The sequence below is a fragment of the Podarcis vaucheri genome, assembly GCF_965113315.1.
Source record: "Podarcis vaucheri genome assembly, chromosome: 2".
Lineage (NCBI taxonomy): Eukaryota > Metazoa > Chordata > Lepidosauria > Squamata > Lacertidae > Podarcis > Podarcis vaucheri.
Window position 1 is genome coordinate 101,210,022 of NC_138760.1, and position 25,484 is coordinate 101,235,505.

The window sequence follows — 25,484 nt, forward strand, 5'->3', positions numbered from 1 at the left end:
AAATTAGGTCCAAGTGTCACCCAAAGCCTGTAGGTCAGTATAGCGATGGACTTACTGTATCTTTCAATTTTGGTTCTCTCAATTTCTCAATTTTCCAATCTTTAATGCAACTCTCCACATTTCTGTAGCAATTTGCGATTCAAAAAAATCCGCATGAAAATTGGTCAGTAATTTCTCCCAATAAGCAATTACTTTATGCAGTCTTGAGTAATGGGCACATGTTTGCTAGCAATTCCTCCTGTGACAATGCATGTTTGTATGTCATTTTCACCAACATAGCCATTTTTATGCATACTTTCTTCCTAATATATGGATTTTTTGGTTGGAGAATTGCTTCATAAAATCTGGACGAGTGACGTTTTGAAGGACAGGTGTTTCGGTTCACTTATTGGAAAGAAGTGTGAATTAGGTTGTTTCTCATTAAGATGCAAAACTGAATTTCTCGCCTTCCCTAGGTCAACAGGCATAATGAAGTCCAGAGTACCAAAAGCAGGGTGCCGATCCACTGCTGAAAGCTACCAGCTGAAAAAAGAGATGCTGGTGACATGAACAAACCAAGTGACATGTGAACCTCCCACACTGTCTAGGAAGAGTAAGGAACCTTCGGCCTTCCAGAAGTTGTTGAACTACAGGTCCCATCATCCTTGGCCATGCTTACCATCGTTCTGATCACATGGAACACTGGGTAGATTGACTAGATGTTGCCTGCAGGCTATCTCTATGGTTTCACGTGCTTTGGATTGTATGCCTTGGAGTGTATGCCTCCAAGGTAGCCTCAGGACAATCCTATAAGGTTAGATTAAAAATTGTGGTGTGTCTGTGTGTGTGTAATGAACTTCATGGCTGAGCTAGGATACGAGCCCAAACCCAACACCTCACCCAGCACCACAACTTGGACTCAAGAAAGCAAGATGGTTGTGATATGAGGACTATTTCTGTGCTGACTGTGACCCCAAATCTATTATACTTTTCTAGTAAAAACCAACAAGAATGTCTCTGTTTATTTGTACAAATGACCCCATTGTTAACATTCTGATTTGGAGCTTCTGTTCCCCTTTTTGCCTTTCGGCTGAAGGCTGCTAGTTAACTGCACTTCCTCATTTTCATTTAACTGTCCAGCAAACCCTAATTATAGCCTCTCCTTATTAAAAAACAACAACAAAAACCTACATCCAACTATACACAATTTACAGCCTAATAGCCCTTACCTTGTTTGTTCACCAGAGCTTATATAATGATTCCTGTGATTTTGATTTTTTTTTTTTTTTGGTGAAGCATAACTCTGGGATTTTACGTTTCCACTTTAAACTGTGAGTTTTACATTAATGTTTTATAACCTTGGGGTTCTAATCATAAAGTCATAAGGACTTTAATTGATTTGAAACTAGCCAGGCCCTGAAGTGTGTACATGTCAAATTGATTCAAATTGATCCAATGTGTTTAAATACAGCCCGTGTTAAGAAACTCATAGCATCTTGTGCTACCAGACTGAGGCCTACAGCGCTGTGCTAACATAATTATGTTGCCACCTAGGTACGCTAAATTATTGACTGGAACATATTTTTCTGTGTTTTGTTCTGGGAAGCCAGGAAAATTCACCTGGATGGCTAAGAAGATTGGAACACAATACAGACAACAATTTCTGTGAACCGCCCTGAGACCTGCGGGTATAGGACGGTATATTATTATTTTTAAATTATTATTATTATTATTATTATTTCAGCAAGTGACAACTTCCCACAGTGCACATGCAGAGGCAGCTGTTAGGCAGATCATTCATCCATAATATCCATAACCAAGAGCCTGGATAGCTCAGTTGGTTAGAGCGTGGTGCTGATATTTCCAAGGTTACAGGTTTGATCCCCGTATGGGACAGCTGCCTATTTCTGCATTGCAGGGTGTTGGACTAGATGATCCTCAGAACCCCTTCCAACGATACAATTCTATGATCCTGGCAATTAGTGAGGCTACGTTCCTACCACTTCCACACCTGATCAGAAATTTGAGAATGGTACCATTCTCCCCACCACTTGGTAGAGCAATGTGCTGTTTAGAGATAGTGAATCTGCGGCACTCTGGATGTTGCTGGACTACAGCACCCATCACCCTTAACCAACGGCCATGCTGACTGGGGCTGATGGGTGTAGGAATCCAACAACATCTGGTAGGTGAGCCACAGGATCCCCGTTGTTGATGTGATTGACCAGCAGTATAAACTGTATTTGTGGCTGCTCTCCTTCACCACTATTGTCATCTCTTTATGGCAGGGGTAATTTACTTGTGGCCCTCCAGGTGTTGTTGGACTAACGCTCCCATCATCCTCGGCCATTGGCCATGCTGGCTGAGGCTGCAGGTCTGCCACTTATGCTTTAAGGTAACAATGAAGGTGTATACCTAGGCAAGTACCGTATTTTTTGCTCTATAAGACACACTATTCCCCTCCTAAAAAGTAAGGGGAAATGTGTGTGAAATATACTCAGAGTCGCAAAGTGATTTCATGCTCTTTATTCAGCTCATAGTGGTGAGGAGGAACAAATGAAAGTCCCCTCACAGTATCTGCTTTATATACATTATTTACACAATGGGCTGCACATGATTGGCTAATTCCGGAATTCTACTGTAAGCCAATCAGGTTGTGGATTCACTTCTATCTGGAGCAGGATTGGGTGGTTTCTGCCAACCAATCATACTGCTGCATTGTTCTAGGACCAATCATACTGCTGCATTGTTCTAGGACCAATCATACTGCTGCATTCTGAATCCTATTGTTCTAGGACCAATCAGACTGCTGCATTTTGGATCCTATTGTTCTAGGACCAATCAGACTGCTGCAGTTTGGATCCTATTCAACTCAGTACATAACAGTGTGTGTGTCTTATGGAGCGAATGCAGGCGGGAGGCTCTGCTCAGCGCTCCCTTTAAAGAGCCGCGTGGAGCGTGTGTGCAGGTCTTGGGGGCTTTTCCCCAAGGAGGGAGAAGGGCTACCCTTCTTCCTCCTCGGGGAAAAGCCCCCAAGAGCTGCACACACTCTCCGCCTACTCTTTAAAGGGAGCGCGGCTCTTGGGGGAGCCTTCCTCCCGCTGCCCAGGAGTGGCTGTGCATGGCTATCCCATAAGCCAGGACAGCAAGAGGGATCGCTGCGCAGCGTTCCTGCTTGCTGTTCTGGCCTAGCCCTGCGCAGCCTCTTCCGGGCAGGGGGAGCCTTTATCCCCCTGCCTGGGAGAAGCTGTGTGCAGCTATCCCATAAGCCGGGACAGCAAGAGGCTATCCCAGAAGCCAGATCCCTCTTGCTGTTCTGGCTTCTGGGATTCAGAATATTTTTTCCCCTTGTTTTCCTCCTCTAAAAACTAGGTGCGTCTTATGGTCTGGTGCGTCTTATAGAGCAAAAATATGGTAATGCTATTTCAATATGATGCTGTGATGTGAAAAACAGGGCGTAAGTTGGCATAACTCTCAGGTGTGAACACCAGAGTAGCTAAAGAGATGTACCCCTAAATTTTTACCATTTCCCAGCCATGTGTCATGTTCCACCACCTTTTCCCCCCCAGGGACCACCCTAGAGCTGGAAGTGGAAAACAGCTTCCCAGAGGAGGAGGACCTTGCTTTCAGCCTCACAAGAACATAAGAAGAGCCTGCTGGATTGGCCAGTGGCCCGTCTAGTCCAGCCTCCTGTCCTCACAGCGGCCAACCAGATGCTTCTGGAAGCATGCAAGAGGAACACAAGCAGTGTCTTCAGTTTTAAGATGGGAGTGGGAAACCTCCAGCCCATGAGGTCTGTATTGTAGCTCTCAGTTTGAGTAAAGGGCAGTTCAGGTTTTCTCCAGATTGACGTTTGCTCTGATTGAGCACTAAAGAACGGGTTTTCCATGGGAAAGGAGTCCCATGGATCCTCCATGCTTTCTAGGTGGGGAAAGCAGAAAAGTGGATGAGACCCCAGTCTCTCTTTCTCAGCCTACTCCAAACTCACAGGTGGGAAGAACAATGTAGTCAACAGGAGCTTTTTTTTGGAGGAAAGTGGAATTAAAAAAACACAACAACCTTGGATTAGTTTTCTGTAGCTTAGCACGTGCCAGATATTTTGGACTCGCGTCCGTCCCAGTTAATGATCAGGGAGGATGGCATTTGCAATCCAAAAACATCTGGGGAAAACCAGGTTAGGAAAGGCTGCCTTAGATGAGCATAGCTTTCCATGCCTCCTGACACCCCTGCCCCCAATTCCTGGAACTACTAATCTATGATCCCCAAGGACCCAGGCTTTGAAAAACCTTATTTCAAGAGTTGGCAACTTTGTACGTGTGTTATCACGGAAATAATGCATATGCATTCCTTGCTGATGAATTGGTCTCTGAAGGTTGTGATAATCATGATATATTATGAGTATGCTCTGCGCCTTGAAAAAGAACCTTGCTTGGGATCCGGGAGACCTGAACCCCACACTTTTCCTTCCCAGGCTCGTCTCATGTTCCCTTCCCACCTGCCTTGGCTCTCTCTGTGTGTGCAGGTGTAGGATTGCCTCGCATTAAAAGCTGCATAGGCCCATTTATAATGGGGCTACCTTGCTCTTCAAAGCTAAGCAGCTGCCTTTTCTCTCCCCCCCCCTCCACTTTTTTTTTTTGCTTGCAGTAATGGCTGGAGAAACTTGAGAAAGGCGCAGATGCTTTGCTCATTTGTTTTGGCTCTTGCAGCGAAATTGTCTAACAATTGGAGAGGGCCAAGCAGAGGTTAGGCGTAATGGCGCAGAGGGGACAGGATGATTTATCCGCAAAGTCAGCGCCGGGCAGAGGGATAGCTTTATCTCTGCAAGGCCCCACAGCTGGCTGATGGAGAGTTGCTCTTGTAGTCCCTGATAAGCATGCACACACGGCCTGCATAATTCTTTGGGAAAGCTCCTTTGTGGCTGAGCAGCCGATTTCTGCAAACTTTCTGCATGAGTAAGATAAAAGATAATGAGACTCCATACATTTCCTGGCAGGGTTTCCTTCCCAAATGGCCCCCTGTAACCTCCACATTGGAAACAGATTAGAGGTCTTAATATTCCCCCTTATCACAAGCAACACCCTGGGGGGAAAGTTGTGCCGGTCTCCCTGCTGCTGCTGTTGCCGCCACTGCCACCACCATTTGAGATTTGCTTGCAAGTGTGCACAGAGCTGCTTTAGAGATGCAAACTTTGTGTTGGTCGTGCATTCTACTGGGTAGTGTGGAAAAGTAAGTATTTCCGTACTGTTTTTAAGCGTGCGACTTGAACCGTAAGGGAGTTTAAAGAACTCCAAATCCATTAGCAACACAGGAAATTGTCTTTCAATACGGCATTTTTCCAAGGAAAAAGTTGTTATTAACATCAGCCATGAACCTGGGCTTAACAATTTAGCACCAAGAAGGTATTATTCATTGCAGGCAATAGGATGATCCTCTGGTGTTGACGTTGGCGTTCGTTCTTTGGCACTCTTTTCTAAGCCTAAAAAAAAGAAGAACAAAGGACGTGCCATATATCAGGAATGGGCAGACTTCAGGCTTGATGGATCTTCTTTCTTTTTTACTAGAACTCCAAGATATAACCCAAGAGCTACCAACTAGAACCCCAAGCTCCACCAACCAGAGTGAGGTATAAAAGAGCTACAGTTGTAAACTTATACAGGGAAATCTGGTAGGCAAAGATGGGACTCCACAGCGCCTTCTAGTGTCACAGTGTTATTTTAATAAACTGCATCTACAACACATATAAAATGCTTTTTCTTTACCAACCTAGCTGAGTCCTTAGACACAAAGTTAAAACAAAAGAATCGGAAGCCCCTGAGCATACTCTCATCCAGAAAAAGGACTGAACTCAGCTTGCAGTCGTTTCACAGAAAAGTTCACTCCTGGCTGGCCTTCCACATCTCAGTAGCCTGATTTAGGTGGGGGGAATTTTGTTGTTGCTGTTGTTGATAAGTTGGGCTTTGGAAACCCTCGCTGATCTCTTGCTAGGTCCTGATCTACCTTCTGATCTGCCATGCATTAATTTCAATTGTCCTATTCTCAGGGGAATAGTATTAGCTGTCAGGGCTGTACAATTTACCACCAACGGCACATTTTGCCCTTCTTAGCTGATTAACAGTACCCCAAGTTTTGAGAATTCCAGGCAAGCAGTAAAAATATGGCATTAATTTATTAAGCCTATGGTTCATGAGCTGCATTTGGCTTGGGTGGGTCATAATTTTTTCAGGTCTACTTTATTTATTTATAAGATTTCTTATCTTCCCTTCGCCATATGGCAGGTTACACCAACAGAAGATACAATTCTAAAAACACAGTATAAATCAATAAAAATACAGTGGTACCTCGGGTTACAGACACTTCAGGTTACAGACTCCGCTAATCCAGAAATAGCACCTCGGGTTAAGAACTTTGCTACAGGATGAGAACAGAAATTGTGTGGCGGCGGCAGCCGGAGGCCCCATTAGCTAAAGTGGTATTTCAGGTTAAGAACAGTTTCAGGTTAAGAACGGACCTCCGGAACGAATTAAGTTCTTAACCCCAGGTACCTCTGTACCCCGATAAACTGCAGGAAATTAACTTGGAATAATTTCTCAGCCTGACCAACACCAACATGTGACTGTCAGCAAAAGCGGCTTTAACTTTTGCAGGGCTTTGGGTTGTCTTACAAGAACCCGGGGGGGGGGGGGGTAAAGAGTGAATCGGACCAGAGAGCAGGACCAGAATTGGCTGAGGACTCTTCGGGTCTTGAGGTGTTTTTTTGTTAATGTGCTTTTTTGATTTTGCCACGTGGAACTAAAAGCTGCTTCTCCGGAGACTTTGCAATATGGCTGGTTCACTGCCAGGAGGCTGCCAAATGACTATTGATTTTCTAGCAGGGACTCTGAGTTGCAGGCAGGGAGAATTGCTCTTTAGCCCAACTGCCTGCGGTGAGTAAGAGAAAGTCAGCACTGTGTAATTTAAGGACGCCAACTTGCCTTGCCAAACGAGTGTGCGTTACACACTTGCAGGATGCTTTCAGTCGCAAGCGCACAGGTAGGAAGGTTGCATTGTTTCCCTGCAGTGATTATTTCACTACTCAGTGGCATGAATGAGCTTGGATAGGTGTGGTGAGGGAGAGACATGAAAGTTTGAGCCTGGAGAGAGAAAAAAGCTAGACGCTTGGGCTGAAGCAAAACAAAACAAAAACCACACACACAATAAAACCAGGGAAATTATTGCAGAGACCAATAAATAAAAGGAGGGCAGGCCATCTCAAAAGGATTTCTTCCCTGCCAGCAGCAATCTTTGCCTTGCCCTTTGCCAGAGTTTTCTGTCACCTTCCTGGTTGTATACTTTCTCCAGCGCATTCCCTTTTCTTCATGTGAAGCTGGCGGTTGTGTAACTGTCTCACAGAGCTCTCTTGCATAAACTCAAGCGCCTGTTGCTATAACTACAATGCTTGTAAATCCAGCCTCAGCCTCGTGCAATTCTTCTTCTTTTTTAGGCAGCTCTTGTGGGGAAGATGCAGACAGCTTTGTTTTGCTGCATGTTAATTAAGTGGGGAAGGGGGAACCCTCATGCAAAAATTCAAGCTTACCTGCGTGCTTCAGAGGTATGCAGGGAGGTGCTGGTGCTGAATTTGCTTCCCTCTTTGCCCTTCTGAACCTGGAGGAGTTACACCTACAATGCAAGTGTGATGGTGGCCAATCCACAGCGGAGTGACTTTAGCAACCTGCACAGAACGACACCAGAATAAATCTGAGCCATTGGAAAGGACCCTACCAATAATGCCTGGCACCGCGCACAATAGTTTAGCCAACCCTGGAAGACAAGAACAACCTCAGGAAAGTTATGTTCCCAGCGTAGATCAATCCTGCTCTGTTTGCTTGAGAGGTAGGGTGCCACAATGGGTAGGGCTCTGAAGATGCAAGAAACTCAAATTCACATCTCGCCACTAAGCTCACTTGCCCTTGGGAAAGTTCCTGACTTTCATGCTAACCTACCTTCATAATTGAACTGTGGAACTTGCTGCTGCAGGAGCCACCAACCTGGACAGCTTTAAAAGAGGATTAGGCAAATTCGTGGAGGAGAAGGCCACTAACCATGTTGGCTATGGTGAAACCTCCAGTGCTGGAGGCAGTATGTTTCTGAATACCAGGGGCTGGTAAGCCCAAGAGGTACAAGTGCTGTTGCGCTCTGGCCCTGCTCACAGACTTCCCATAGGCTTCTGGATTCCTGCCATCGCAAGCATATGCTCTGAGCCATGATCTATCCCTGGGATAAAATGCTTCAGCCAGTCGTAAAGGATCCAATTTCTCCAACTCTGTCCATACTTATCTTGTCTCATTTGGCATATTCCTTTCAATATAGTCAAAAGTGTAGCATGTTGACAGCTTTTGTTGGTGGTGTTGGGGGAGAAGCTTCTGGGATATTCTTCAGAGCGATTTCATGACATTTCCCCTACTTTCCACTCTGAGTTTCTGTAGAGCTCGCTTTCCATACTTCCCTGATCCCTATATACATGTATAGATTTTAGCAGTGCAATTTATCTAGAAAAAGAGGTGCTGGAACTCGCCATGAACATCTCTCTCATTCTCTTAGAAAGGCATTGGCACCCACCTGAGAGGAGCTTGCAAGTTCTAGTTGAAGAAAAGCCCTGGATTTTATCCATATAAGGACATCCCCGCATGGGTACAGGGACCTTGGAGCTAAGGTGATATTTGTCACTGACTTGATACTTCCATACCTGCTACCGCCTGCTTCCATTTCCTAGCAAATGCATGTGTGATGGGCAAACCCTGCTGTTAGTTTAATGCTGAGACTCACCTATCTATAAATTAAAACCAAGCCCCTACTTGGAAAGAAAACTAGCCAGCTTAGTATGACAGTTAGCTTATGATGTGGGAAATCCCAGAGGAGTTGGTGTGTGTGTGTATAAAATTCAGAATCCATATAACCTTGTGTAAAAAGTAGGCAATCAAGCCTACTCAAGTGAACAGGTTTGTGACTTTGGGGAGGGCAATAAGATCTGAAAGTTTTGCACAATCCACTTGGTCCAAGTGGAGTAGATTGTAAGAGATACCAGAGAAAACAGCATCAAATGAGTGCACTGTTTGTTGTTAAAGAAGACAGGGATGCAGTTCGCAGTCAAGGTTATATCCAACAGAGGTGCCCCATTAGTACATGGACTTCTGCCTGTGCTACAGGACTTCCTCACCTCCATAAAAAAATATCTGTTTTGGGCGTCCTCCCCCAACTTTCCAGAACAGATTTGGGAGGGAGATCACAGAGAGAGGAGAGGAAATCTTGTTCCATGTTAGAAGTCCTTGCCCTAACCGTGGTATAACATCCTGCTCCACATTTTATGCCTGCGGAGTACAGTGGTACCTCGGGTTACATACGCTTCAGGTTACAGACTCCGCTAACCCAGAAATAGTGCTTCAGGTTAAGAACTTTGCTTCAGGATGAGAACAGAAATCGTGCTCCGGCGGCGCGGCAGCAGCAGGAGGCCCCATTAGCTAAAGTGGTGCTTCAGGTTAAGAACAGTTTTAGGTTGAGTACGGACCTCTGGAACGAATTAAGTACTTAACCTGAGGTACCACTGTACATCCAGATTCTCTTCAGCAGGGAGGTTTTATAGGATACAAACATAAACACAATTTCAAAACACTATTTCTGAAAGTTAGAACAAATAACATGGCACCCAGTATGTTGGAAGCACATGCTGCTGAACACAGAAAGGAAAGAACTTGAAAGCAAACGCAGAGAGAAGGATCTCAACCTTTCAGGATGGAGCACAGCTGAGCTACTTGGTGTAAGAGCATGACAGGAGGGTGGCCCTGTCTGTGCAGAAGGCTGGGAGAAACCTTGCGGGCAAAAGCTGAGTAACGAGGAAGCGAAATGCTCCTTTGCCAGGTGGCAGAGAGCCAGAGCTGTGGGCGCACGTGAGAATGTGGAAGGAGGCAGGCAGCAACCCACGCTGTCTGCACTTCAGATCTCTGAAAGGATCTCCCTGTGCCGACTGTTACACAGAGAAAAACACAAGGGGAGGATGTGAGAGAAAGAGCAGCAAAGAACATATGAGCACTGGCTGTAGCTTCACTGCCTGACAGCAGAGAAGTTGGCGGCAGCAGAGCATCTCCATCTGCAGCCGGGGCCTGCTGAGGGCACCCGGGTCCCCCGTATTTTTATTTCTGATATTGACAGGCTGCTTTTCACCATGCAAGGCCACCACAAAGTGGTTTGCAGAGCAATCAATGAAACAACCCAGCGATCAAATAATGTGGCGTCTAAAACAATAATAAAAAGAAACCACTGACAAAGAAAAGAAGAGAAACATAATGCAGCTGACTTGAAATGCCTGCTGGAAAAGAAAGGTTACCTTCTGTGGGGAGATGAGACCACCTAAAGTGCATCAGGAGTATAAATGGCAGCTAATTCACTCTATAGAAAATTTCAGAGGACTTTTTAGTTCTCCGGCAAGAACTAAACTAAACTTAGTACCTGCAAGATACTGAGTAAAAGCTGGGATACTCAGGTGACCAGATTCATCTTGAGAGCATGTACCTAGAGATGGCAGCTGCAACTAGAACTGTGGAAGGTGGCAGTGGACAGAAAACAGATCCTGATCTCTGAGGCTACTTTATAAACAGAGGCATAGCAAGACAGCTCTAACTTAACTGATTGTGTGCTGTTATTTCAGGACTCTGTGTCCTCAATGATCTATCCGTAGATGCTTTGGATTACAACTCTCATAAGCCACAGCCAGATCAACCTCTCTGGGGTAGATGGACGTTGTAGTCCTAAACACCTGGAGGGTTGGGGAAAACTGGCCTAAGAGGTGACTCCACACAGGACTTGCAGTCAAGTTAAAGTGGACTGTGCAGTCCACCTTTCTGGATTTCTGTGGTGGAGATGGCTCAGAATGAATGGGACTTTCCTTCTCCCCAGAATGTTCCTCTAGTTGCTTCCTCTAGTTATTCTTGGGGTGTGTATTGGGTGCAGCTTTGAAATCTGTTTCATTTAAAAGCAAAAGCACATTCTGGGCTTTGATGCAAATAAATGTGAACAACATGGTGGTCAGAATTCCAGATAAACTTTACTAGGTCTGTAGAAAATGGCATTGGGGGGGGGATTTCCAAAAACTGGCAAAATGTGCGGGGAAACCCAGACATAGAATCATAGAATCATAGAATCATAGAGTTGGAAGAGACCACAAGGGCCATCGAGTCCAACCCCCTGCCAAGCAGGAAACACCATCAGAGCACTCCTGACATATGGTTGTCAAGCCTCTGCTTAAAGACCTCCAAAGTAGAAGACTCCACCACACTCCTTGGCAGAAAATTCCACTGTCGAACAGCTCTTACTGTCAGGAAGTTCTTCCTAAGGTTTAGGTGGAATCTTCTTTCTTGTAGTTTGGATCCATTGCTCCGTGTCCGCTTCTCTGGAGCAGCAGAAAACAACCTTTCTCCCTCCTCTATGTGACATCCTTTTATATATTTGAACATGGCTATCATATCACCCCTTAACCTCCTCTTCTCCAGGCTAAACATGCCCAGCTCCCTTAGCCGTTCCTCATAAGGCATCGTTTCCAGGCCTTTGACCATTTTGGTTGCCCTCCTCTGGACACGTTCCAGTTTGTCAGTGTCCTTCTTGAACTGTGGTGCCCAGAACTGGACACAGTACTCCAGGTGAGGTCTGACCAGAGCAGAATACAGTGGCACTATTACTTCCCTCGATCTAGATGCTATACTCCTATTGATGCATCCCAGAATTGCATTGGCTTTTTTAGCTGCCGCGTCACACTGTTGGCTCATGTCAAGTTTGTGGTCAACCAAGACTCCTAGATCCTTTTCACATGTACTGCTCTCAAGCCAGGTGTCCCCCATCTTGTATTTGTGCCTCTCATTTTTTTTGCCCAAGTGCAATACTTTACATTTCTCCCTGTTAAAATTCATCTTGTTTGTTTTGGCCCAGTTCTCTAATTTGTCAAGGTCGTTTTGAAGTGTGATCCTGTCCTCTGGGGTGTTAGCCACCCCTCCCAGTTTGGTGTCATCTGCAAATTTGATCAGGATGCCCTTGAGTCCATCATCCAAGTCGTTGATAAAGATGTTGAATAAGACCGGGCCCAAGACAGAACCCTGTGGCACCCCACTAGTCACTCTTCTCCAGGATGAAGAGGAACCATTGATGAGCACCCTTTGGGTTCGGTCAGTCAGCCAGTTACAAATCCACTGAGTGGTAGCATAGTCAAGACCGCATTTTACCAGCTTCTTTACAAGAATATCATGGGGCACCTTGTCAAATGCCTTGCTGAAATCAAGGTAGGCTACATCCACTGCGTTCCCTTCATCTACCAGGCTTGTAATTCTGTCAAAAAACGAGATCAGGTTAGTCTGACATGACTTATTTTTCAGAAATCCATGCTGACTATTGGTGATCACAGCATTCCTTTCTAGGTGCTCACAGACTGTTTGCTTAATGATCTGCTCCAGAATCTTCCCTGCTATTGATGTCAGACTGACTGGGCGGTAATTATTTGGGTCCTCTCTTTTCCCCTTTTTGAAAATAGGGACAACATTTGCCCTCCTCCAGTCTGCCGGGACTTCGCCTGTTCTCCAGGAATTCTCAAAGATGACTGCCAGTGGTTCTGAGATCACATCTGCCAGTTCTTTTAATACTCTTGGATGCAGTTCATCTGGCCCTGGAGACTTGAATACATCTAAACTAGCCAAATATTCTTGTAATATCTCCTTAGTTATTCTGGGCTGTGTTTCCTTTGCTGAATCATTTGCTCCAAATTCTTCAGGTCGGGCATTGTTTTCTTTATCGGAGAAGGCTGAGGCAAAGAAGGCATTGAGTAGTTCAGCCCTTTCTGTGTCCCCTGTTTGCATTTCACCATCTTCTCCTCTGAGTGATCCCATTGTTTCTTTGTTCTTCCTTTTGCTACGAACATACCCATAAAAGCCTTTTTTGTTGCTTTTAACCCCTCTTAACAAACTCCCAGCCATCATGAACTCCCTTTCCTTTTAGTATTGTTGTCCATGGGATCTCACCCAGCACTTCCCTAAGTTTTATGAAGTCGGCTTTCTTAAAGTCAAGAAATTGAGTCCTAGTATGCTTGGCTGCTCCTTTCCGCTGTATAGTAAACTTCAGAAGAGCATGATCACTCGCGCCTAATGATCCTTCCACTTCTACCCCACTAACCAGGTCATCAACATTGGTTAGGACCAGATCTAAAATGGCTGTTCCTCTTGTTGCTTCTCCCACTTTCTGGACAATGAAGTTGTCTGCAAGGCCAGTGAGGAATCTGTTTGACCTTATGCTCTTGGCTGAGTTTGACGTCCAACAAATATCCGGGTAATTGAAGTCGCCCATTACTACTATCTCCCTTCCTTTTGCATGCTTGGCCATCTGTTCCAGGAAGGCATCATCTATGTCCTCCGTTTGGCTTGGGGATCTATAGTAAACTCCCACAATGAGGTCTCTGTTATTCTTCTCTCTCTTAATTTTGACCCAAATGCTCTCACTTTGGCTTTGAGGATCTAAATCTTGGATCTCTTCACAGGTATACACATCCCTGACATATAACGCCACTCCTCCTCCTTTCTTGTCTGGTCTGTTTCTCTGAAATAGATTGTATCCCCCCATTATTACATTCCAATTGTGGGACTTATCCCACCAGGTTTCAGTGATGCCTATTATGTCATATTTAGTTTGCTGTACCAAGAGCTCAAGCTCATCTTGTTTATTTCCCATGCTTTGCGCATTAGTGTACAGACATTGAAGTCCATTAATCATTCCCCCGTGTCTCTTATTTAAGGATTTTTTCCTCCCACCACTAGGTCCGCGTGCTGTTTGCTCCATTTGGTCTATGACATTTGGATGATCATCTTCATTAATTGATAGACTCCTACCTTCAGGAGCACTGTCTCCCTCCCCCACATTAGTCAGTTTAAAGCCCTCCTGATGAGGTTTCTGAGATTTTTGGCAAAAACATTTCTCCCAACCGTTGTGAGGTGCAGCCCATCACTTGCCAGAAGTCCATCTTCAAGAAACTGCAGTCCGTGATCTAAGAATCCAAACCGTTCCTGTTTACACCATTTGCGAAGCCAGCTGTTCACTTCCACTATTTTCCCCTCTCTCCCTGGGCCACGTCGTTCAACTGGGAGGACAGATGAGATGACAATTTGTGCATTTAGTTGCTTCAATTTCCTGCCGAGAGCCTCGTAGTCTCTTTTGATCTTCTGGAGGCTATTGCTTGCAGTGTCATTGGTTCCCACATGAACCAAGAGGAAGGGGTATTTGTCAGTGGGTTTTATGATTCCTTGCAGTCGTTCAGTTACATCTTGGATCTTAGCCCCGGGGAGACAGCACACTTCCCGAGACATCTTGTCAGGCCCACAGATCACTGCTTCTGTTCCCCTCAGTAGGGAATCCCCTATCACCACTACACGCCTCCTCTTGGGTTTGGTCGGGGTTCTTCCGTGAGCTGTCCGTTCCAAGGTCGCCTGCACATTCCCTGAGGACTGACTTTGCTGCTCGTCTTCATATACCTGATCGACTGTAATGAGGGAGAGACATATGGCAACCCATGTCGGAATTGAGGTCTTTCATTTAAAATAGCTTAAAAACTTCAATAGCTCAACAACTTTGCCCTCACCCCCAAAGCTCAACAACGTTTTGAAATATGGCAACCCTAAACTAGTCCCATTACCACAAAAGGTGCTGCCAAGACAAAAACGAGATAGAGGTTTCTTAATATAGTGGTGGAACTTTTTATATTTGTATCTAGCCTTTTAGTAAACCAATGTTTACTGGACCTGGGAATCATTTACCCACAGAGTCTCCATCTTAATCAGGGTTCAGTCTCGGTTTCTTCACTTTGCTCCAGCCCCTCATTGCATCCAGGCACCGGTTCAGGTCATGCGTAGCCTCTGCTGATTCAGATGTTACTGAGAAACAGAGGTGGGTGTCAACACCATACTGCCGACAGCTCATCTCAGATCTCCTAATGACCACTCCCAGTGGCTCAGTATAGATGTTAAATGTTTATATCTGGTAAACTGCTGTAATATGTGTCCTATGATCAAGGGCACCTCTGATTTAGGACAGTAATTGCGATGAAAGACAACTGCAACAATAAGTACAGGCTTATTACAGCCTATTTCCTCAGCAAGGACAAACTGGCATAATGTTGCTGAAATCCCTGGTATCAATTTACACTGGAAAAGAATCCACTTTGTAATTTACAGCAGGGTACAGAGCTTGATTCTCAATCTGTTCTCTTGTGCCAAAATCCATTTACTTTGATGGGCCTTACATGAGGGCCTTTTGGGGTGGTTGTGAGTACTTTGAGAGTGGCACTAAAACCCCGTAGTCCCTTAATTTGGCTATAGACTAACTGTAAATAATCACATCCCAAAGCCTTGCTCCTACTTAATCTTTTAAATGATTCCTCTGGAGAAGGCCACGCTCAATTTAAATGCTAAATCTGTGAACTTCTAAGAGTCTTTCCATGGCTGAGTCCAGAGTGACTTGCCAATAAATAATGCTGCAACAAATGTGAAAGTCTTTGCAGCCCCCTCTTCACTGTATCTAGAGGGGAAGTGTTTTGGGTATTGAATCATGTGCTCTGGGTATGAATTGCTTCACTTTGGCTGGTTTGTGACATGGGGGAAGACAGAAAAGGACAACCATAAGGTATCAGGAGACCCACATACTGAAGTAAATGCATGTTTAGGCATGCAGTGGTGAAATAGTGGTGATTTTGGATCTGTTAATGTGAATTGTTGTTGTTAATATGAATTGTTGTTGTTAATGTGAATTGCTGCTGCTGCTGCTGCTGCTGCAGTAGTAGTTGTAATTACGGTAACCTCTTAGTAAAGCTCTGTTTATCAGATATGGGGGCCATTTGCCCACAAAGTCTCTAGTTTAGTGAGGCAGGCAGCCATGCCCAGTTCCATGATACTGCATTCGTCCCCCCCCCCAGTTAGTCAGCATTCCATGTCCACTGAGCATGTTCATCCCCCACTGGGCAAATTTTTGGTTCCCTCCCTTTAGAGCGCTCTCTCTCTCCCTCTCTCTCTCTCTCGTTTTCTTCAACCTCATAGATAGATAGATAGATAATTTATTGTCATTGTCCGTATATACACAGTATGCACAGCAACGAAAATCAAACACCCACCCAAAGACTGGGTACACATATACATCTGCACGTATCTCTGAGCTCTCATCCTATTTGGACATAATCTATAAATCTATAAAACACACATAGTCTAGAATATAGCATGACCTATTAAAGGCATAACATAACCTAAAACCTATCTCATTCCTTCCACTCCCTACTTACTAAACCTTGCAACTGGCCCTGAGATCATTATTTAGTGCAATCAGAGCTCTTGGATAGAAACTATTCAGAAGGCGTGTGGTTCGTGTTTTCATTGTCCTATATCTTCTGCCCGAAGGCAATAGTTCAAAGAAGTTGTGAGCAGGGTGGGTGGGATCTCTCAGAATATTATGTGACTTCTTCAAGATGTGAGACGTGAAGATCTCATCCAGGGTTGGTAGTCGGAGCCCAATAACGTTCTGGGCAATTTTAATTGTTCGCTGTAAAGCTTTTTTATCCGTTTCAGAGCTGCTCCCATACCACGATAATATACTATAGGTTAAGACACTCTCGACGGTACTATGATAATAGGACAGGAGTAGGTGCTGGGATAGATTCAGTCCCCGGAGCATTCTCAGGAAATACAACCTCCCCTGCACCTCCTCATGAGTTCTCCCAAGCCTGCTGATACCTCCCCTCTTGTGTTTGGGTTATAAAAGGACCCACACTCACCTCCAGCCATTGACAATACAGTGGTACCTCGGGTTAAGAACTTAATTCACTCTGGAGGTCCATTCTTAGCCTGAAACTGTTCTTAACCTGAAGCACCACTTTAGCTAATGGGGCCTCCCGCTGCCGCCACAGCACGATTTCTGCCCTTATCCTGAAGCAAAGTTCCTAACCTAAGGTACTATTTCTGGGTTAGCGGAGTCTGTAACCCGAGGTACCACTGTAGAAGGGGTTATGATGATGACCAATTTCTAAAATGCTAGGTTTAGGCAACACATGTGTGGTCTAATTCTTCCCTCCTCCCACTCCCCTACACACACCCGTACACACATACACACCCCATAAAGTTTTTCCCAGGCCACCCCAACTTTTAAAATGGATTCACAAGCTTTGAACTCCACAGGAGTCTTGCAGCTAACAAAAAAAATATATGTTTCTATGAGTCCCTGTACTTGCCACCTGTGAGATGCTGCAACTACTTTCCCCTAATTATTAAACGTTATTAATGGAGATGGGAGCTCCATACATGCTACTTATAAACATATGGAGCTCCCTTATACTGAGTCAGCTCACTAGCCCTTGTAGCCCAGTACTGCCTACTTGGACTGACTGCAGTTCTCCAGGGTCCCAGGCAAGTTTTGCAGGAAACCACAGATAAAGTGGGCACGGTGGCCTCTTGAGATCCACAGCTTTGTTTGCTGTCCATCTTCACCAATGACAATTCTGCTTGTCGTCGCTCGACTAACCGCGGCCCAGGGACAGAGGACTAACTTGACCTTTCCCCTCGATACCTGGTTTGAGGAAGTATTACCTATTGTAATATCTGCACTCATTCTTTATGGGTTTCCAGGGGTAAAGCCAAACCATGGTCTGTGCAGCTACATGGTGACCATCCGTGACCTATGTCAAAAGACAAACTTGTGGCTGGCAGGGTTAGGGTTAAATTTTTGTTTGTTTCTGGATTTAATTCATTCCAGGGCTTATTACTGAACACTCCATTGTGGTTCCGTGGAATCATGACCGTATTATTCATAGCATTGTTTCTATCTCTCTGCAATAACCATTTCTCCTCTCTGCATCATTTTTCTTCTTCTTAAGTTGTGAACCATATGATGCCAAATAGGCAAGCCATCATTTGTTTCTGTCTCTCAAATGTCTGTCTTGTTTATTTGTAATGATTTTTTATTTTTATTTAAAGCAACTTTGGGTGCGCTGTTTGTACCCTCCTGGTTTGGAGCTTTGATGTAAGTCGAGACAGGGTGTTACGAGATGGGGTGAAGCTTCACACCAGTAAAAAAAAATTCCTGGGCAAGACTCAGCCGATGTATGACACATTGACGTCTGGGTTGCATATGCTGATGTGTGGGAATGTGGAAACAAGATTCCCTTCACTTGCAGCAGGGGGTTGAATTGGGGCTGGGTCTTCAGAGTCTTCCAGCTCTTTCTTCTTGCCACCCAGGCAGCCTTCTAAAACATCTTTTTCTGTATAGCGGCAGCCCAAGACAATTTGCTGCCTGAAGCAGAATTCAGATGTGCTTCCTACCCTGACCAACACTTTGTTGTATCATTCAGATATGAATTCCAGCCCTCGTCTGCTATATGTGTATGTAATTTGTGGGGGGTTGTGGAAATGAGCAAGGCCAAGAGAGGTTTCCCTCTGAGGCAGGAGAAACCCCATTTGGGAAGAGGTTCTACAGGGTCTGACACATTCTGCTCGACGCTCCATTAAATTAAGGTCCCTCGTGTTTAATTAATATGCTTAGACAAATGTCCTCAGTGTTAATAACTCAGGTAACAGATTGCATTGGGATTGCTTGGGATGTTGCTTTGTTTTTCCCTCCGCCCCCTGTCCTACTTTTGCTTTATACATTATTTGCTAAGAAAGGGCCAACGGGGTCCTTCTCAGAGCTGGTCCTTCTGGTTGAGGTGTCCAGGAGGATGCCTGTGCCACACCACTGTAATTTGCTTTGAGGTTCTAGAAAGTTCTTTTAAACTAAGCTTTTTTATTTTAAAAAAAATGCTTTAGTGTATTACATGGAATGATTTACTTTTGGTGGATATCAAGATAGTGGCCATAACTGTGGTTGCCTATCCAGTTGGCAAGGTAAGAGGGGCCCAGGACATCATCCTGCCATGGGCTCACTGTCCCAGGTCCATCAACAAATGCCAGGTACAGAATAATGACTGCAGGATTGGTGCGTGGGCAGAAAATACATTTAAAATTAAGAAGCAGTATGCCTCCGAGCTTATGCTCAGCTCAGATTTTCAACACCAGAACAATGATGGTCAGTTAAGCGTTGCCAAAAAAAGAGGATTTGCATCACCAAAACGAAAAGATGACATCAATTGCTGTAACCATTCACAAATGGCAATTTATATACAGACAAGCAAATTTTAAAATGATTTAAAAAAAAGGTAAAGGACCAGTCATGAACGACTCTAGGGTTGCGCCACTCATCTCGCTTTACAGTCTGAGGGAGCCAACGTTTGTCCGCAGACAGTTTTTCTGCGACATAAGGCCAGCATGACTAAGCCGCTTCTGGCGCAGCGCACGGAAACACCGTTTACCTTCCTGCCGGAGAGGTACCTATTTATCTACTTGCACTTTTTGGTGTGCTTTCGAACTGCTAGGTTGGCAGGAGCAGGGACCGAGCAATGGGAGAAGAAGAAGAAGAGTTTGGATTTGATATCCCGCCTTTCACTCCCTTTAAGGAGTCTCAAAGTGGCTAACATTCTCCTTTCCCTTCCTCTCCCACAACAAACACTCTGTGAGGTGAGTGAGGCTGAGAGACTTCAAAGAAGTGTGACTGGCCCAAGGTCACCCAGCAGCTGCATGTGGAGGAGCGGAGACGCGAACCCGGTTCCCCAGATTACGAGACTACCGCTCTTAATCACTATACCACACTGGCTCACGGAGCTCACTCCATCGCGGGGATTTGAACCACCGACCTTCCGATCAGCAAGCCCAAGAGGCTCACTGGTTTAGACCACAGCGCCACCCGCATCCCTTAAATTTTTTTAAAAAAATGATTACTAGAATTTAAATACAGTACAATAAACACAATACACCTTGCTTACTGGGGAAGACACCGGGTGACTTGTGCATTGGCTCATTCTGCTGACCAGGTGCTGCTAACGCCTGGTGAACAACTTCAAGGCTCCTGCTCTCCCTTGTTATGGTTCCTTATCTTCAAACCAGACTTCAAATAGAGGTCACCTTCAAACAGGGGACTGGCAGTCCTTCAAAAAATAGAAGACTTCCTTCTTTTCTATAAAGTAGGACACATGGCCACCCTAATCAGAAAGGAGCTCATGTTCCTGGTTTCTTGCCAAGCTCTTTTGTTTTAGCAGCCCAATTTAGAGAAGAAGAAGAACCTTTGTATGCTTACTATTGTTAAATGACTGGGATCTGAGAAGGCCTTGCTGATCCACTGTAAATGGAAATCACACAGAGACATGCCAGCCAGTCCTCATCTGCACTCTGCTCATCTCTGATTCTGCCTTGGCTTAAGATTACCCTGCATATAAAGCTAGAAAAGAGGTTTCCTTAGATGGGTCCATGCCACAACAAGGCTGCAAACCTGTGAGCTGGCACCTGAAGCTGACTCTTTAACAGCAGTAAGGAGCGGGTCACACAAGCCCTAAGCAGGTGTAGACCCTGTTGTGTGCAGAAGGGGCAGCAGGTCACACTACTGGCCCCATCTCCTAAGTGGGATGGACAAATGCATCAATTTCGGTTTCTCTCACTTTCTCATTTTTCCCAATCTTAAATTCAGTTCTCCACTTTTTCACATCAGTTTGTGATTATTATTATTATTTAAATCCTCTGGGAAATTCATCTGTGAATTTCTCCTAATGTACACACAATTTTGCCTGGTGAACACATCATTGCTAAGCAATTTCCCCAATATGTTGCCTTTTTGCGTATTATTTTCATTAATATGTGCATTTGTATGGACACATGCATTTTGTACACATCACCTGGATGGAGAGCTGCAATGGCAGAATTCGGAGAAGGGCAAATAGCAAAGGGTGGCTGTGTTTGGGTTCCCGTATTGTTTCAGAAAGTGCAAATTTGGTACATTCACCTTTGAATGTGAACTGAATCGAATTTCTTTCCCCTCCCTACCTCCTAGATGTCCATGAATCTGCACAGGAAAAGTCTGTGTGTGGGCAGCTGCTTATTACCCTTGCCTGATCAGGGATCCTTCTCCCATGGAGGTGGTTTTTGTTTTTGTTTTGCTTCGGTTACTGTTTGTCTTTTGTAAGTTTTGGCGATTTTAAATTTGGAGGTTTAAGTATAATATGTCGGTATGGGAAATTGTCGTGTAACGGGCCAATGGCCGTAATAAAGATCAATCCAATCCATGGAAGTCTCTATGTGAGTAGCTGCTCATGCACAAGCTTTCCATTGCAGGCAGTACATGTGAACATGCAGGAGGCATGGCCAATGCCACACAGCGTGGTCCCCTGCTACCTTCTCCATTGCTTAGCCTCTACACTAAGCCTCTATGCCAGTGTGGTGTAGTGGTTAAGAGCCAGTGTGGTGTAGTGGTTAAGAGCGGTAGACTCGTAATCTGGTGAACTGGGTTCGCTTCCCCGCTCCTCCACATGCAGCTGCTGGGTGACCTTGGGCTAGTCACGCTTCTTTGAGGTCTCTCAGCCCCACTCACCTCACAGAGTGTTTGTTGTGGTGGAGGAAGAGAAAGGAGAATGTTAGCCTCTTTGAGACTCCTTAGGGTAGTGAAAAAGCGGGATATCAAATCCAAAACTTTTCTTGTACACGTGGGAAATGTCCAAATGGGGCTACTGTTTAGCACTGAGCTACAGCAAGCTTTGCCTGCTAATTGCTGCACTTCAAACTTCTTTTATAGGGACAGGCAAGCCTATTAATTTTATTTTATTGGCCCTTTGGCAACCCTACTTTTCAGGAAGTTGTGGAAGAGGCTGGGAGCTGACTGCCCTGTGCACGGACATTGTACACACATTTCAAAACGTGACACATGAAATGGATTGACGAATGCAAAACAGCCATCCCAAACGAGTGTGTGTGAACCGGAGGCAAGTTGATGTTAAATATAGCAGCTGTTAGTTTTATTCTTTTATGTCTCCTTACACTTTGGAGATCATCTCCTCAATCAGAGGCACTTAAAGCAATCTTTGACAATTCATTCACATTCTACTCTTCGCTCGAGGGAAAATAGAATTACTAATAAAAAGGCTTCGCGTGATTGCATTTGTAATAGGATACAATTTGGATCCCACTTTCTGGAGTGGGGGGTAAAGACTAAGAAAAGTACATAGCACATAAAGTTGCATTTTATGCAGAGAAATGCACAATGGCAGCGAGCCCATAAAGCATTGAGTTTTGTGATTCATTAAACGTTTATTCCATGTCTCTAAAAACACCCTTTGAATACATAATTGCAGACAGTTTTGATGTGGTAAATGATGGGGGTGTTAGATAGGAAACTGCCTTGCAGCAAGTCAAGACTGCCATTCCTTCCAGCTCAGTACTGTCTACATTGGCCGTGTCTGTTTGTAATGATAAGCCAAACTTTCTGGTTTACCATGTTTTGTCAGGAACAAGGAGTGTGCTGTTGCACACTACCCAGTCACTTCCACAACTGGCGTGAGCTAGGAAAACAAACCAGGAAACCTTGGCTTCCTGTTACATCCAAACCAGGTTTTCGTTCCCTAACAAGGGGGTGTCATTGGTGTTGTTCATGAATATGGTAGGTAATCATGTGTTTTTGTAGTAAACTGCCCTGTGATCTTCGGGCAAAGGGTGGTATAGAAATTTAATGAAAAAGAGGAAGAGGAAGATCACCACCAAGGCAACAACAAACCATGGCTTTGGGTTGGCTAGCAAGCATGGCTTGTTAGGAAACAAAAGAGCACAACCCTTGGTTTGAATGCAACACCAGGAATCTAACGCCAGGAAGCCAAAGCTTTTTGGCTTGTTTCTCCCATTTTCTCCAGTGGAAGGGCAAACCTTTCTCTCTCCAGCTGTTACATCCCCTCAGACTCCCTCCTCCCTCCACCCCCAGATCTGGCCCTCCTCAAGGTCCATCAACCAGCTGTTGTTGCTGCTGCTGCTGTTTAGTCATTTAGTCGTGTCTAACTCTTCGTGACTCCATGGACCAGAGCATGCCAGGCACTCCTGTCTTCCACTGCCTCCCGCAGTTTGGTCAAACTCATGCTGGTAGCTTCGATAACACTGTCTAACCATCTCGTCCTCTGTCATCCCCTTCTCCTTGTGCCCTCCATCTTTCCCAGCATCAGGGTCTTTTCCAGGGATCCTTCTCTTCTCATGAGGTGGCCAAAATATTGGAGCCTCAGCTTCAGGATCTGTCCTTCCAGTGAGCACTCAGGGCTGATTTCCTTCAGAAGGGAGAGGTTTGATCTTCTTGCAGTCCATGGGACTCTCAAGAGTCTCCTCCAGCACCATAATTCAAAAGCATCAATTCTTCGGCAATCAGCCTTCTTTATGGTCCAGCTCTCACTTCCATACATCACTACTGGGGAAACCATAGCTTTAACTATATCAACCAGAGCCAGGCACAAAAAATGGCTAGGCCACAGATGGTGACAAGAGACAGAGACAGTCTCTCTGACCTTATGCATAGCTCAGGATTTGTTTTCAGGATCACAACCAGGGTAGCCAGTTATGCACTGTCAAAATTGAGGAGTTGCAGCACTCAACTCTAAGGTCTGCACTAGGAGAGCGGAAGTTCCATGCCTCCAGGAGGAAAGCTGAACCTGCAGGTTCCTATATATATAAGGTATATATGTTCATCATGCTGCAATCTAGTCTTTTAAACTGGGAATGCCAGGAATTGATATTGGGACCTTCTGCAGGCAAAGCAGCTGCTTTATCACTCAGCTATGGTTCCTCCCCAGTCAGGATTACTATGGTCTGTGCAGCATTTAGGGCATATAACACACTACCAGTTATGCACTGCACTTGGAAATATTGCAAGATTGACCTTTATGGTGGCGAAAACATAAACTCACCAGCAAGCTAAACAAGCCTACATCCTTTCCAATATTCAGTAAATGTTCAGATTGAACCTTGAAAAACAACAGGGCTGTTGTTGTTCTACTGTCCAGCAGTCAGCTGAGTGATAGTTGTAGAAAGCTAGATAATGGGAAATAGAATCCCACATTTACTCAATGTGAGTAATTATCCAATGGAAAATTATAGAAGATAGCAAGAATGTAGCAAACAGCATGGATGATTTTCCAAGGAAAGCTGGAAGAATGAACACTCCCTTCCTTGCTACACTATATATTGTTATGTGCTGCAGTGGGAAGGGGCAGTAGGCTGTAAGCCTACTGTAATTCCTGGATCCAGAAAGTGTTAAAATCTAAGGAAGGATTTTCATGTTGTTGGAATAGCCGGACAAGCTTCTTGATAATGGCCCTCTAAATTTGGGTTGTTAAGGTAACAAAGGAAGTGGTTGTGTGCCAGACGGCAAATGGGTGGGCCCCTCAACTTGTTGGTAGTGATTTAGAAAAGAGCTGAGTTGTGTGTGTGGAAGCTAGAAGCTGGAGGAAGAAGCAGGCTAAAACCTGTGAAGGAAAGATGCTTGCATCCAAAGCTATGGGTGAAGCAATATTCTATTGGGGTGTTAATGCTGTGAGTCCCTCCATCGTAGGCTCAGGTTGTATGCACATGCAAATAAACCATATATCATAGACACCACAGTCTCTGCTACTGTTCCTCATTCCGAAGGAAACACGAACCCTGGGTAAAGTGTCTGAAACCCCTGGGATCTTGCACCACTTGAAGATTGGAGTGGTGTGCAACAATATACTCTTGTGAGATTACCTCAACTTTTGCAGAATAGTAAAAGCAATGCCCTCTGGTCAAATCCACCTGTTAGTTGAAAGCACTGCTTGCCATGTAGGCAGCTAAAAGCTTATTATTGTTATTATTTAAAAAGCATGCAGCTAAAGTCACTCACAGAGGCTTTGCCGTGTGTTTGCACCCTTTGTACTTCTTCCTTGGTGGCTGACAAAACACTTCTGGCAACAGCTTTGTTCAGATGCGCTTTCTGCCAGCTGGCCTGCGTACAAGGCCCGATCCTGTCCCCGTTGAACTCACAGCGAGCACCGTCTTCTCGGATGCGATGGAGCCAGAGTCAGGCTCATTGTTTGCCACTTGGATTTACGAGAGTGCAGGTCAAGTGAAAAGGCCACAGTTCGAAGGTCAAGAGGAACACTAAGAGCTACATTGTGTACTCATTTCACAAACAGAATGGGCCCTCGAAGCGATAAGCAGTGAAATGTCTCCTGCTGTGGTGCTTTGTTCCTAAAGTAAATGTGCCATAGTAATAACTCCACACACACCCAAGACATTTTTAGATAGTAGTTGCCACTTAGGGTTTTTCTTTCCCTGTTCCTGTATACTTAGATTAAGATATGCAAAAGAGATGAAGTGAAGTAGGTTTGAGTGTGGTCAGTGGCTTGACAGCGAACCAGCTGCGAATCCCATGTATTCTGCCTCAAGTTCCATTATGGGAGAAAGGCAGGATATAGGTGGACAAAGGGAGTAGGGTTGCCATACGCCCTGAATTGTGTGTACATAACCAGGATTAGACCGTCAGAAACAGTGTCCGGATGGAAATCGCTGAAACATCCAGGAAAAAATCAGATGTATGTCAGCTCATGTCAGCAGTGCAGATTT

The 25,484-nt window shown here is 44.9% G+C and overlaps 2 long non-coding RNA genes across 8 annotated transcripts; one reads left to right on the forward strand and one right to left on the reverse strand.

Annotated features, from left to right (window-relative positions):
- On the forward strand, window positions 1-5,886 carry LOC309525404. Of its 7 annotated transcripts, XR_014216234.1 has the most exons (6): window positions 1-793; window positions 1,586-1,667; window positions 2,268-2,374; window positions 3,549-3,772; window positions 5,541-5,602; window positions 5,747-5,886. It is a non-coding gene; the product is annotated as an uncharacterized lncRNA (long non-coding RNA). The 7 variants fall into 7 exon arrangements; XR_014216233.1 differs by having other exon boundaries at window positions 3,549-5,602; XR_014216235.1 differs by lacking the exon at window positions 3,549-3,772.
- LOC309525486 lies at window positions 5,358-25,053 on the reverse strand. Its single transcript, XR_014216338.1, has 3 exons — window positions 24,763-25,053; window positions 7,553-7,687; window positions 5,358-5,455 (listed from the first exon to the last, which is right to left on the reverse strand). It is a non-coding gene; the product is annotated as an uncharacterized lncRNA (long non-coding RNA).
- Window positions 25,054-25,484: the final 431 nt, after the last annotated feature.